The following is a 14,765-nucleotide window of genomic DNA, read 5'->3' as shown; positions in this document are numbered from 1 at the left end:
AGCGTATTAAAAGCCTTTTACCTCAGAAACACCTTTCCTTAACCTAACTAGTGTTTCACTCAGGAAAGCCATGGTGAAATCAATTCTGCTTCTGGCATATATTAAGCACTAGTCATTGTGGGGAAGACCTGTTGGCAAAACTGAGCCCTTAGCTATCATATGTCTTTTCCTAAACTATATCTTAACTTCCATAAATAACCGATGAGGTGGAATATCCTTTTGCACCTCAGTATTGTGCTCTCTTATTATAAGAAAAATCTATTTTGTACTGTAATAATATCACTTGCCACAATAAAATAAGAGGATTCTCTTCTCCCCCATCCCCTCCTGAACCAAGCACCTAGACCGCAGTAAGATAAAGAAAAGCCAAAGAAAATGAAAAACATCAATAAAGTTACACTGGTAAATTGAAATACTTACTATCTTGGGGGGGAAACCTGGTATTAAAATAAAAATACCTGGGATAGCGTCAGGCAGCGTAACAATGAAGATGTCATTACTAAATAGGACTCTTTGGTCCCTTAGCTGTCAATAATTAATACATTATTTACACTTGCACATTCTCATTTCCCAGCTTTCAAGATTTCATTTACACTTTGATCCTTTGCTTAGCAGCAAATTTAACATCATTGTGACCTTCTTCTGCCTGACACTATACACCTATCAAGCAGAGAAAGAGAATAGCATCCAATATGTGCATTTATTAAAGCAGAAAGCTTCAGTTACTGGAAGAAGTGACAAATGCCAGTGTTTGCCACAATAAACTGGAAGAGAAACAAATTGCTCCCAAAGAAAAATCAATTAAGAAGCCGTCTTAATAGTATGGTTTGTGGGAGCCTCAGCATTTGCATGTTTTAGGGAAATGTAGCTGAAGTGTTTCTAATTAAAACCCAAAAGAATTATCAAACTTACGAAAGCCATACCACAAACCGCAGACAACCTTATGTTAAGGATACACCATTTTGACTATGTGAAATTAAAATACTCTGTTAGGTTGAAATAGCATTTTTCTCATGATGCTGAGGAGATACATCCATTCCAAGGAGAAGCAATGTCAGATGGTCATATGAGATGTAAATTGCCGTTACATCACAGTGTACAAAAATGTACATATTTATTTAGTATAAGAGTATGCAAACTATCAGTATAAAATTTAACATATGTTAAAACTGTGCTGTAAGCAAGGATTGCCAGAACATAGCTGACTGGGGTAATCCTTTTGAAATCAGTGCCAAGTTTCATGTTGGAATTAATTTTTCTGTTTCGAAAAGCAAGTGTTCTGGACCTATCCTGGCACACTGGGGACAGACACTGGATGATCTTGAATGGGGAAATCCACAGAAATTTGGAGTTTGGGCTCTCAGGGAATCTTTCTGTTGGCTTCAGTGGATTTTGGAGCACGTCCTCAGTGCAATCAGAAACTGTTAGGAATAAGAGCAGCAATAGTCCTACTCCAAAGAAGGAAAAGCTGAGAAAAGCAGATAACCCAAAGATGCTTTTCCACATGCAGGCGTTCTACCGAAACATTAAACGAAATCCCAAAGAAGTTACTTTGTCATTTTTTGGTCTTGTAAAATTTATGGTCATCATTTAGAAGACCCTCTTCTAAGTCTACAGAAATCTAAAGCTCTGAACTTAATTTCTTGTAACTTTACAGAAGGGGGCTGTATTCTCTTAGCCAAGCAGGCACTTCCTCCAGCTGGAGTTTGCCCATGCTGCCAAAACAACAGGGTTGCATTAGGCAGAAGAGATTATTTCTACAGCGTGACAGCTTCAGGGTTAACCACACCATTGACTCTCTCGGTCTCTCCAAGCACCTCTGCCGAGTGATTGCTGCAGTTCTTGCACTTCTCTGTGGTGGGGATGGCATCCTTGTTAATCATACAGAGGCCTGGCTGGATTTGGCACTTTTTGAAATTTCATCTCAGGAGCTGTAATCAGAGGGAAAACACAGACATGCTGGACAGCTTCTACAAAATGCTGTACCATCTGCTTGACCAAAAGGAGCACACCAGCCAGGAGGAAGCATTGAAGTGATGTGAACATGTTGTCTTAGCTACGGCTGGGCTTCCTCACTATGTTCAGGCACTGTGGATGTGGAAATCCACCTGAGACTAACTTAAATCTCAGTTCATCTATGCACAAACAACACAACAACCAGTCCAACAGTGCCATAAAATGATTGCAGTGATAACCAGCTTCCACTTTCTTCTTGTATAGCCAGCACACAGCTGTCACTGTCAAAGCTATGTAAAATAGGGAGGACTGCATTAAAAACGTTACTATAACCACTCCAAAACTAATATCTTATTAATTTATTTACCATTGCATGACATATTGACTCCAGTTTCTACAGCCCTGTCTCCTCTTCACCATCAGCTGGTGATCTCCAGTTGGCACTGGAGTGGGCACATGTTGTTATTGCACCCTTGGTGCCTGCTGCATCCTACTGTCCCTCTCTCTTTTCCCAACCAGCTTTACAACAACTGATTACTACAATGCCATAAAAATTAGTTAATATTCAACAAAAGGGAGTTCATGCATTATTTTGCACTCTGAGAAATTAGTAGTACCATTCACTGCAAATAAAAACTTCCAGGATGAAATCTTGCATGCCACTTCTTAGCCAGGAGCACAATATATTGGTTGAATTGTGTTTTCTTGTTAGCAATAGAGATTTTATAGCAGAAGCCCTGGCACAATCTTTATGACGGAGAAGCAAACAGTATTGCATGCACTCTGCCATAAAAAGTAATCATTTCTGGAAGACTCTAACACAGTAAAAATTCCAGGCTGTGGACTGGATTCAAATTGGTGAGTACCCAAAATGTGTCCAAATGCTACCCAGTTGCAAGAAGATCTGTTCTGAATTCCTGAGCTATTATGGGAATATAGTGTTTATGAGACATGCCGGATTGATGGCCTCTGCATGCAAATTCTTTTTTGCTTGCCATACAACAAGAACACATGGAAATCAGAGTGTAAATTTCCCTCTGCTGTCCATTTCTGTAAATCACTCTTTCACAAGTGATGGACCAGCCTTATTTAATGGGTTAAGAAAATGGTTTGCTCTGTCAGTACAATTGTTCTTCATTTCTATTTGCTCTCATTTTTATCACTAACAGAAATACTAGTTATTAAAAATGAAGAGTTTTGCAATATGAATAATTCGGAAGAAACATTGTTCACTCATGGACTACAAGGGGAAAGTCTAGCTCTTCTTTCCTCACTATGCACCCCTGTAACTACTGATAGCTTTGTTTTCCCAAATGCTGACCTAAAAATCAGCCAGGCAAGGACGGACCTGGCAGGGCCCATCATTGACTAGGAAGCTGACTTGTCTTTCATCTTTCCTGCCAATAAATTAAGCATGCCTAAAGTTTGGTAGGAAAAAATCAGATGCAATGTTTACTTCCAATTTGGCAAAGTCATCCGTAGCCCATTCCCTCCAGGATATATTTGTCAAAAGTGGGAGACTTAAAAGCACAAGATAATCAGCACTGCTACTTTTCAAGTTCTCATTCCCATAAGGGCAAAGAAGAACAGATGAGAAAAAAACTGCAGTGTTTGGTTTTTTTTTTATCATCACCACCAGACCCAAAACCTCCTGCATTCTCCATGAGATAAGGAGGACCTATCTACTCTGTTCTTCCTCTATCTTGTGCATTTTTACTTTTCATATGTGCAGACATAACAGACTCTTAGATTTTGGAGACCAGCCAGAGCAAGTCCATACAAACACAGCTCCAAAGTGGTTGTGCAGGTGGGCAGCAAGTGAACTCCTTGGGTTTTGCCTCAGAGGGGCAAATGGCAGAATGGAAAGCACAGCCTTGACAGGGCATTTCACATCTCGCACCCCTCCTGGCTCTCCCCACTGGGGTGGCAAGGGCAGGGTGAGTGCTGGTGCATCCTGCATACAAAAGCCTGATGCCAGTGGAAAAGGACAGTCTTGTGGGTCTAACACAAGATCCCTGCTCCAAAGTGTGAGCTGAACACAGCTGAACCCTCAACTTCTTCTGCTCAAAATAGAAGATAATACCTCAGACACTTTTGAGGACATAGGAGCTTCTAAAGTGACACAAAAGGTAATCAAAAGCCCGAACATACTCCCAGTAGGGCTCTATCTACATGAAAGATTCTGTATCTCCATAGAAAATTTTTTTAAGGTCTGAAAATTGAAAAAGGTTGAAAATCACTGAACATTAGAACAAAATTTCATGCTTATTTAGGGATTACTGATTTCAATGATTCCAGCTTTACCTTGGCAAGCTGTTTCCTGCTTTGCCTCCTGGTTTGGTAAAAAAAAAATGCATTATTTGATTTCGAGGTTGAATTTAGCTGGTCTTAACTTATAGCTGCTGGTTCTTGAAATACTTCTGTCAGTAGATTGAAGACCCTGTATTAATAAATTTCTTTGAACTATGCAAGTATCTATCTGTAGGCTTTCTCTTCGTCAGATACAGATAAAGTTGTTGTTATTTAATGGTTGGAGTCAATGACCTTAAAGGTCTTTTCCAACCTAAATGATTCTATAATTCCATGATTCTGACTAGCTCTGTTTCCATTTCATAACATGGGAGTACTACATGCTACAGATGACTTCGTCTATCGTTTGGAGGAGAAATTCATTAATGTGTGAAGTACTGAAGAGGAAAGGCTGTAAGGACCACATGGTTGGTAGAAAGCCTGGCTGAATGGACTAAAATAAAGAAATGGAGAAGCTATTTAAAACAGGGAAGAAAAGAAACCATTGATGAAAACAGAAAGACTAAGGAAACAAAAGCAGGAGTGGCAGGGAGAGACCAGGAGGCACCCAACACTGGGGCAGAAACCTGCTCTTCTCACCGGCCTGACAGCTGCGGGCCAGCTCTGCCAAAGCCACCTCGGCATAGCTCTGAGACCCTGCTCATACCCCCCTTTGAACATGGCCGCACTGGCCTGGCTCCCAGGCTGAAGGTGGCCAGCACAGAGCCTGCCTGGAATGGACGCATGGTGATTTTTGCTCCCGTTCCCACAGGCTACACGTGTGCACACTCATATTGGCTGCAAAACCACAGACATTATAAAGGAAATGTGGCACAAAAATACTGCAATCAAGTGCACACATACATATATGTGGGTTTATGAATTTAGTTAAGCAGAGATATAAACAGATCTAACTAGTAAGAGGGAAGGTCTCTTAATGCTCTTCACCAAATCACAGGCTTTTTGATTTTTTTTTTTTTAAATATATTTTGTCTTGAAGATAAGAGGAGACAGAAGCAGCTTGGGTTTTATATGGTCAGGCTTGCTGGTTTTGATAGTTTTGGAACATTGCTGATACATTAAGAAAATACAATTTGGCAGCATCAGCCCACGCTGTGTGCCGGTCTGTTGTGTGTGGGGGGGTATGGATAAGGATCACAACGCAAAATGGGAACTGTGTGTAAAATCCCAGTAACTTATCTCCAGAATAAGAGTTTATGTAAATTACCATTAAAGCCTTTACTCTTGTTTGCTGATAAATTTATAGACATTAGCATCAAGGTAGCAATCAAGATTCATCAGCTTTACTTTTTTATAACCTGTTAGTCTCTGATAACTTCTCTCTTCAAGTGACATGCTGTAACATTGTGCGGTATTAAATGATATGCACAAATAAGTACCTAATGGTAGATTTAAAGATGTTGCAGCAGTCCAAGTTCTTTCATTTTCCTGATTATAACGGCATTTGCATAATGTATGAATTCAAACATTATTGCTGTTAAATAATGCATAAATATTCTCCCATGCTGAAATACATCTATTTCCTCTCCATGAATTATTTTGAATGTATCATTCAGTTGTTTTTCTATTTAAAAATGTAGTTAGAACTCTGCATATATCAGTATTATGACTGGAAGAAGTATCATCACAAGTAGTTGGCTAACGCTCCAAACTGTAAATGAAGTATACATTATTAAATGGGCCATCTCCTTCCTTCTTCAGAAAGCATTATCACCAGAATACAATATTTAGTATTTCTGAAATGCCAGAAAGAAATGCAGGTACATATTTGATTATCTGGCAGGTCTTAGGAAAGAAAAAAAGAAAAACAACATTTTGCTCCCCAACCTGAAGGGAATATGAACATGGTAATATATAAAAAGAGATAAATCTGTAAGAGGTGATTGTGTGAGTTCTTGAATAGCTCTTTGTGAAACTAAACACCATCAACACCCATTGACTTCCAATCCCATATCCCCCAGATGATAGACCCTTTTATTTATATTTGATTTTATAAAATGTGCCATCCAGCAAACTCTTAGATAAATCCTGTCAACACTGTCACAGAAGTCAGTTACATCAATGACAGATGACAGGATGAATAAAAGGACTTCAGGATTCAAGTATCTAAACTTGAGCACAAAAAAAATTTAACTCAGTGCACAACATTTAACAATAAAAATGTCAGAATGAAAATAACATAAAATGTATGTCCCTCCTGGGTCTATAGCCCAGCTGAAACAGTCAAAGAAAGTAAAGACTTTAATAAAACCCAAGGACTCAAAAATATCTTGTATATATGCTTACTTAGAAATGTGCAAATGTACAGATTTGCCTGCTTCACCCTAGTGTCTTTTTCCCCTGTTTATGCCACTGCAACGTCTTTGTTATGAAATATCTGCTTTTTGCAATTGCAGTGTTTAAAGTAAGATTTAAGTATTGACTTCTAATTGTATTGCCTCTCTTTTCCCTCCTCTAAAATTGGTGACTTTTTTTTTAATTACTTTTTACTTACCATGTAGACATGACTTAGTGTTTCAATTTGGACCCTAACTTGCTGGATTCTCTTGTCTCAGTCAATTTTCCATTTGGTGAAGGTAGGAAATAATCAGGTCTCCAATAAACATCATCTTTTTTTAAAGTGTGTCATCTTTTATGATTTGTCATTATAATGCTAAACCGTGTCTGCTCCTATCAGTGCCATCACCATTACTTTACCCATATAAATCCACACACCTATATATACACACGCGCAAAGAAACTATTTACTCTGTCAAATAGATTTTCTGTCATTGCTCTTCCCTTTTTTCCTTTACTGCAGTTGATGGTATAGTGGAAATGCACTTTTAAAACCTAATAAGCTGATCCAGTGGTAAAATGAACATATTTTGCTTACACTTATTTAAAGTGAGACTGCATAAAATGGGGAACATTCTGAAATGGATTTGATCAACTTGAAACTTGCAAATACAGCATAGAAAATGTCATCTCTTAAATTTAATACACTTGTTAACCCAAATAAAATGGATTGTGAAAATTTGTGTCACTTTGTAATGCACAGATATCTCAAAAAAAAAAAAAAAATTGCTGCCCAAATGCTTTACCATTAATAAAGCCCTTGATTTACAAGACTGACTGTTATTCCACAGATTGGACCATGGAGCCATGAGTATATACTTAAAAATACTGCAGTGTTACTCAGTGAAGATATTGCCATTTTTGTAGCTGAGCTGTGATAGGGAAAGATCCCACCTGTAAAACCTCATAATACCCACCCAGATACTGCCTAGCGAGAATTAACTCTTCCTTTCTGTTTAGTTTGAGCTATTTTACTTCTGCAGAGGCAGGGTTTTTCCAGCCACTTCACACCTGCATCCTCGGTACAGCAGCAGTGTCCTGCAGGCAGCTCGTGCCGAGCAGCTCTCAGGTAGCTGAACATCTGGTTAACTTTACTCAGACCAACAAGTACCATACTTGGGGCTAAGTTTTCAAATCTGGGTTACTTTCTCTTGGGCAGGAACACCTGCAAGATGCAGCTAAACTGGAATATTTTTTTTTACCTGTTTGAACAAATGTAATCATGCAGATTCATTCCCAATGTACAATTAGCAAAAGGCTGAAGAGACAAACGGACTGCCTAGAGCAAAGCTACCCTATGTGGTGTCTGCTGTACCTTAGCAATTTTTGCAAGTCATAAAGAAAGGACTAGGCAGGTGGAAAGAAATGCACTCTAGTTAAAAACACCTTTGTTTAATTCACGAATGAATTAATGAAGTATGAAACTCACCTCCTTATCTCATCGTGGGTTTGCTGTCAGGAGCAGAGGTGCATAGTTCAGAACAGTGACAAAAAAGAGCGGTGGTGTACATTTGAAGCGCTGCTTCCCATGGGTCCCGTGCTTTGATTTCTGCCTTTAATACTGATAAGAAGTGACAGTAGTTGGATAAAACAATCAAAATTGGAGTTGAAGAGCTTATAAACCTCCTGACACTTCAATAAACTAAAAGCCAATACAAACCTTAAAAAAATCATATATCCATTTTGACTCTGAATGGCCACATGGAGCAGAACTAACATGCGCTCAGAGGGCTAGAAGTTACCTCCTGATTTATTTTACCCTCATTTCATAAAGTTTAAATAAAAAAATAAATACTAAATTCTACATGGAGAAGTAAAATCTTTTATAATCTTTTAGACAGTTGCTGCCAGTTCTCAGGAGAGCTTTACGCCTGCTGCTAAATGTCTACAAATCAATATTTAATATTTTAGAAGATGAAGTCTTAATTATCCATCTCCCCTTTAAGCATCAAACCCACTTTCAGTGAAAATACAACCATTTGCTGGCTGATGGATTGACTGCTGCTTATTAGTGCATCTTTTCCTGTAGGTCAGAGAGAAAGGCTTCCAATCACATTTCTTGTTTGCTAAAGATAGTATATATTTTGCCTGACTTTACCCATCTATAAGTTGATCTCAGCTGGTTTCTAAAACTCCTGCCATAGTCAATGGCACCTCCAAGCACACAATTCAGCATATCAGACTTAACCCCCCTGCCCTGGTTGGAGCTGCCTGCTTCTCCCCATAGGCAACAGGAAGCATAGGCAACTAGCCTGAACTACATATCCAACATCTATAGACAGCAAAGGCTAAGCGAGAGGTAAACAGCTAATTTATGAAACCACAGCTGACTCAAAGTAAATGTGAAAATTAGAGAATGATATTCCTTAAACATTTTTAATTTGCAGTCCAGACAAATCTTATTGCAGAATATATTTTTCTCATTTGCAAGTACAACAGTTAAATGTGTGCTAAATTTATGTAGGAAATTCTCAGGAAGGCCAGATTTTCAGATATTTGGGCAACTAAGAATTCTGATGCCTCAGCATTCAATCATCCCATGATTTAAAATCTTGCTTTAAGTGGTCTAGGAAGAGATTGACTCACCTTCTGTTTAATGGAAGTTGAAAGAAAGCAAAAGCACAGAATCCAGCACACTCTGGATCTGGATCCTTTGAAAGTGAGTTACAGATCAAACTCTTCTACTTTTGATACTCACTTTTCAGTTTAGTATCTCCAAACATGAAGGTTTTTATCAGAGGCCATAAATGAAAGTCCACTGAAACTAACGGGAAGATTTCAGCTGATTTCAGTGGAACCTGGATAAGCCCCAGGAACACAAAATCACTGCAAAACTTAAATACATATACTCTAATTAAGTGGAGATTTTGACACAGGAACTATCTGTTCAAACAGAGCAGACAAAAACAAATGGATTTTTTTAATAGATGTTTCTATTTTAGAAAGCCACTTATCTTCTCCTTTGTTCCTTGCACTTGATCCTGCACTGAAGTCCTGGATTGAATCTGTGGCATCACATTTATTTCTCTGGCAACTGAGTTTGGAGTCCCAGGCACAGGAATTGTAACTTCATCGCAGAAGATGAGTATGAAATAAGAGAGCATAATTTTAAAACAAATGAAAAATATCTTTCAATTGTCAATATAATACTAAAAATAAAAGTCTTTGTAAATTTAAAGGTTTAATGTAAATGTATTTTTGTTTGTTTGTTTTTGAAAGCCTAAGAAAGCATGCTGTATCAGACCAAAGGTTTATTAATACAGCATGCCTCCTCTGACAGTGGTCCATATTTGATGTTTACTGAAAGAGTTTAAGGATAAAAAAAGACAACTATAGTAGTTCTCTTTGCTGTTAAACACTCCAGGGCCTGGCAATCAGCACTTTCCCCTTAGAGTATATAGTTCTTATACTAATATTAAGAAACATCAGAAGTTGCACTATTTGCATATCCAACACCTGTGTTGTTAAAACACTTAATGTTCAGGTAAAAAAAACCAACAACATAACAGAATACCAATGAGGCCACAGTATTCAGTTTCATATCCCACTAAATCAAGTGCAGGTCTTGGTTTGTCAGTGTGTGTGCATGTGAACACGTACTCTTCTGAATCAACGATGGGCACAATTATTTCTTGTTACGTGAAGACTTAATGAAGAGTCTAGGTATGAGAAAGGAAATCTCAGGTGCCAGTACAAATCAGATTAGTGACACGGGCAAGTCTTAATCCTGTTACAGAATTTGAATCTTTAGTGTATAAATAAGCACAACTGCCTCTGTTATTGCAATCTCACGTTGCCCACTGAGTTGCCCGAGGAATACACTGACACCTTGGCTCTGTCTTTTTTTGAGAAGTGTATATTTAAAGTGGAAACCTCTTTTAGAATGTGACACAATGCCCATCAGGGAACCTCAGTTTCGGGTAAGAGCGTTGTTTCAGGCAACATTACGAGTAGAGGTTTGCTGTCAGAGCTCAGTCCCCACAGTCTGGCACTTAAACACGCTCTTAATTCAGTTTGTAGCCAGGGGGATTACTCATGCAGTACTAAACAATGTGCTTACATGACACTTCCCATGAGCACCTCCCTTTGGATCACCCTTCCAAATGACCAAGACTTTCATATATGACCGTGTGGCCCTATATGTTTAATAGCTTTATCTTCTCTTCCCCCTGTAAGCAGGCTACTCCTCATCCCTGACAAAACCAGTACTTTAGCTTCAAATTTATTAAAAAAAAAAAATAAATACCAAGTCAGGGCACTAATTCAATCTTGCAACACAAACATAGAGAAGATGTGCTTTGTGGTGGCATGGCCACAGTAGGCAACCACCCTGTGTGAACCCCGAGTGCAGCTCCCAGCCAACTCCTCCTTCAAAGAGAGGCTGCTCCCTGGACTTACTTTTCGGCAACCTCAGTCCCCACTACCTGCTTCTCTGTGCCATGTGGAAAGCGTTCACCACTGTAAGCAGCTGTCTGCAGAAACTGCTGCTGCTCTGCCAGAAGTGCAAGGCCGTGAGATGGGATGGTGTCCACAGCACCTGGGAAGAACCCAGAGGCAGGCAGTTACTCTGGACCAGCTAGCATGAGGCATCCTGGCTCACTTTGAAACGATGACCCCTTGGCAAGGTCTTTCCATGATCAAAAAGCATCTGAGAAGTCTCACAGGGAAGGAAGAGGGGAGAATGGAGCCTTCAGGGCATCGTGCCTTCAAAGAAACCAGCAGAGCAGCCTGGCAGTCTTCCTAGTGCAGGGAGGGTTTCCCTAGCCATACTGTTATGTGCACACCTTTAAGTCCCCAGTCAGCTATTTTTATGGTGGCTTTAGACAAATGGAGAGTATATCGAAGATGCAACTCTTTAGCAATTGCTATTTCTTTGAACAGTTTTTGTGGAGGGGTAACATCTTTTCACCCTTTCCTATTTCATACTTGTGTTCATGCGTTAAGAGAATTTTGTTGCATTATTCAATTACAATCACAGGCAACAGCCATCAGCATGGCTCTGTTGAATTCAAGAGCACCATGCTGACTTACTCAAATTTCTGGCCACAAGCTACTTCAAGGGATTTAATTTACTCCACAGAAAATTTCTTCAAAAGATTTTTTTTTCCCCGGATGGAAATTGTCCTCAATACCATGAGTGCACAGCAGCTGTATCAGACATTTGGTCCACTAATTAAGAGAACTAGAATAATCAGCTTTAAAGCTCTAATACCCATCTCTAAATACCCCTAAATGAATTCAAACTAATATTTACACAGGAAGTAGAGAGCACTACTTCTTATACAGACATGCCATTTTGATATAACCTGGAGCATTGTTATTTTTTCTGGTTTTATTTGGGGGGGGAGGGGACGACAGTCATTAGTGACCTGATCCTGTCCACTTTGGGTTAAAAAGGAGACTTTCTTCTGGCGTGAGTAGAAGCAAGATCAAGTCTTAAATATATGTCTTCCCTAGTGGACCAGGATACGCTGATGTGAAAGATTGCTTCAGCAAGCAGAAAAATGATCTGGAACTTCTCCTACTTTTGCTTTGTCCTTTGCATTTTTCATACTCTGTATTGACAGCTTCTAGATGTGCAGCATTCTGTGGCTGGTGATCCTTCCCACGCCTATGTACTTCGCTGTCTACAGCCCTATTAACCTCAGATTTATTAGCTAGTTTGTCAGCCACTTACACTGCCAACTTCCCAAGAGGCAAACACATTCTTATGTGAAGATGCACCAAAAAGACAGCAATGGATAAAAAGTATAACCCATCTCACCCTTTTAAACTTTAAGAATATTTAAAGAAAAAGTTAATATTCTACATGTATTCAACCAAGCTTTAAAATGTCAATTAAGCTTAAAACACATATAGCAAACTCTAGTATTCATTTTACCTTCAGAAACTATTATTTTCTTACTATTTTGTATTGCTTGGGGAGGGAGAAATATGTTGACTTACGGAAAAAGATCATAGTGAATATTTGTTAGGAAAGTAAGATGTTAATAATGAAAAGACACACTGTTTTGTGTGATTAAGGCTCAGCTATAAAATGTCTGAAAGGGTGTTATTTTGATTGCTGTGCTTGAGACTCCATTACAATGATGCGCTAAAATTTAAATGGTGGGCACAGTATCTGGTGTATGGACAGAGACTTGCTTCATCACCTACACATGGAGGTGGCTATGACAAGTAAGCAACATGTACGTTCTTGAACATCATGAAAATCTGGCTCTAAGTGCCAACTGGAGATTGGAAATACAACCAGCAAGGGTATAGCAGGAGAGTTTATGAAATATTTAGGTAGGTGGAAACACAAAAGTAGGTTTTTTGGCTCACACATAAGACAAGCAATGAAACTTTACTAAAAGATAATGAACATTTTATAAGTTTTCTCTGTGTAAATCATCAAACATTTATTTTTTAGGCACGTTTCTGCAGTTAGGATACATTTGAAGAATAATCATTGTTCTCAAAGGCCTCCAACACATATACACCTTCCTGCATGATTTGCTCTAGGGTGAGTTCACCAGGCAACATAATAAAACATCAGTTGCCTCAACGCTGCTGAGGCTATTTTAAACAAAACCTTTTCCTGTGTTTTCCCTGGTGTACATCTTTGACATTTAAAAGAGTGGGGAAGTGGTTTTATATTACCTTGTGAAAAAATTATGAGAATGCATGTAAACCTGTGTAAAAGGTTACGAGGGGAACAGTGAGGCAGTGTGGGGAAGGATATACCAGGAATTTCAGAAACTAGTGTTGAGTATCTAGCCATCCTATGTTTTATCTCCATATGCCATCAAGGACTCAGTGGTATCTATTGCACTGAACCTGAGATGCACTCGGGACAAACAAAACCTTTCAAATAATTTGCAATAAGTTTAAATGAAAAACAGTCTGACAGAATGGATTTTTTTAAGTGGCATGATATAAAAAGCACAACCGAAAGTTTAGCAAAAATAAAACACATGATGGGCTACTGAAACAGTCTGTTTCACTTACTGAACAAGTCCATTATTTATTGAGAAAATTAAAGGAATAGGAAAGGGAAAGTAGAAATACTTGAAGTTTGACAGTAGTTTACAATGATTGTAGTTTAATTCTAATGGATCTTTTCTCAACCATATTTTTTTTATCTCAACACAGTTCTTCAAAAAGAATGGAAAAAAACCTGCAAACATGCTTGTATGAAGTAACTGGGGTGTGCTTTTTTTTTTTTTTTTTTTAAATTTCCTTGTGAAGGTGTTGAATGCACTAAGTCTCTTAAAATGTGGAATACTACCAGCCTCTGAGAACGTGATGGTAGGTCCACGGTACCTATGGGTGTTGCAATCACTCACTCCGTTAAAGCTTAAGCTTGCATGATGTCTATCAATGACTCAGAGTGCGCAAACATAGTCCTCAGAAGCAGTTAGTGCAGACCATCATGCCCCTTTATAGACTTCTTAACTACAGGACTAATTTGGAGGAGTATATTGGTTACCTAGAATGCTCATTAACACACCATGATAAGTGCTGTCGACAGCCCTGTGGGTGAGCCAAATAGGTCTGGTGAAAACTAGAGGGTATAACTTGGTTTCTGCACCTGCTCAAGAGAGGTCATATTTTACAGTCAAACTATTTGGCCCATCATGGAGGAATACAAGGGCTGTTGACATGCAGGAATGCGAACTTAGTACTGCTGACACACTGCTCTGGTCTGCCCCAGTGCTGCCAGACTTCCCCTTAGGCTACGCTAACAAAGTCCTCGTAGACAAATTCAGCTAATGCTGCAGTAAGTGTGGTGGACAAGTACAGTCCCAGAATAGTCTAGTTTGACTCCACACCTCAAACTTTCCTTCACTGGAAACTGAAAAGCTGCTAGTTTGGGTCAGAATTACCATTGGCTGAGAAGAGTTTCATAAACTGTTTTGTTGAGAAAGCTATGTAGAAGGGACTAGCTGGGTAAGTTTTTCTGACTCTGGAGAGTAAGGCTGAAAATATTTTCTGAGACCATCTCCACAAACTCAAAGGTTATCTCTGGATGAAAGACTAGAGATTTGTATCTACGAATGTATTTATATGTAAGGTTTCATGAAGCTTGGAAGACAATCTGTGCTGGAAAACACTAACACAGTTTCCATAAAATAGCTTCTTAAGACAAAGTGACACAAGTGTTCCACACAAGGATGTAT

Source organism: Platalea leucorodia (assembly GCF_965183815.1).
Source record: "Platalea leucorodia genome assembly, chromosome: 5".
Classification (NCBI taxonomy): Eukaryota; Metazoa; Chordata; class Aves; order Pelecaniformes; family Threskiornithidae; genus Platalea; species Platalea leucorodia.
This window is presented reverse-complemented; position numbering follows the sequence as displayed.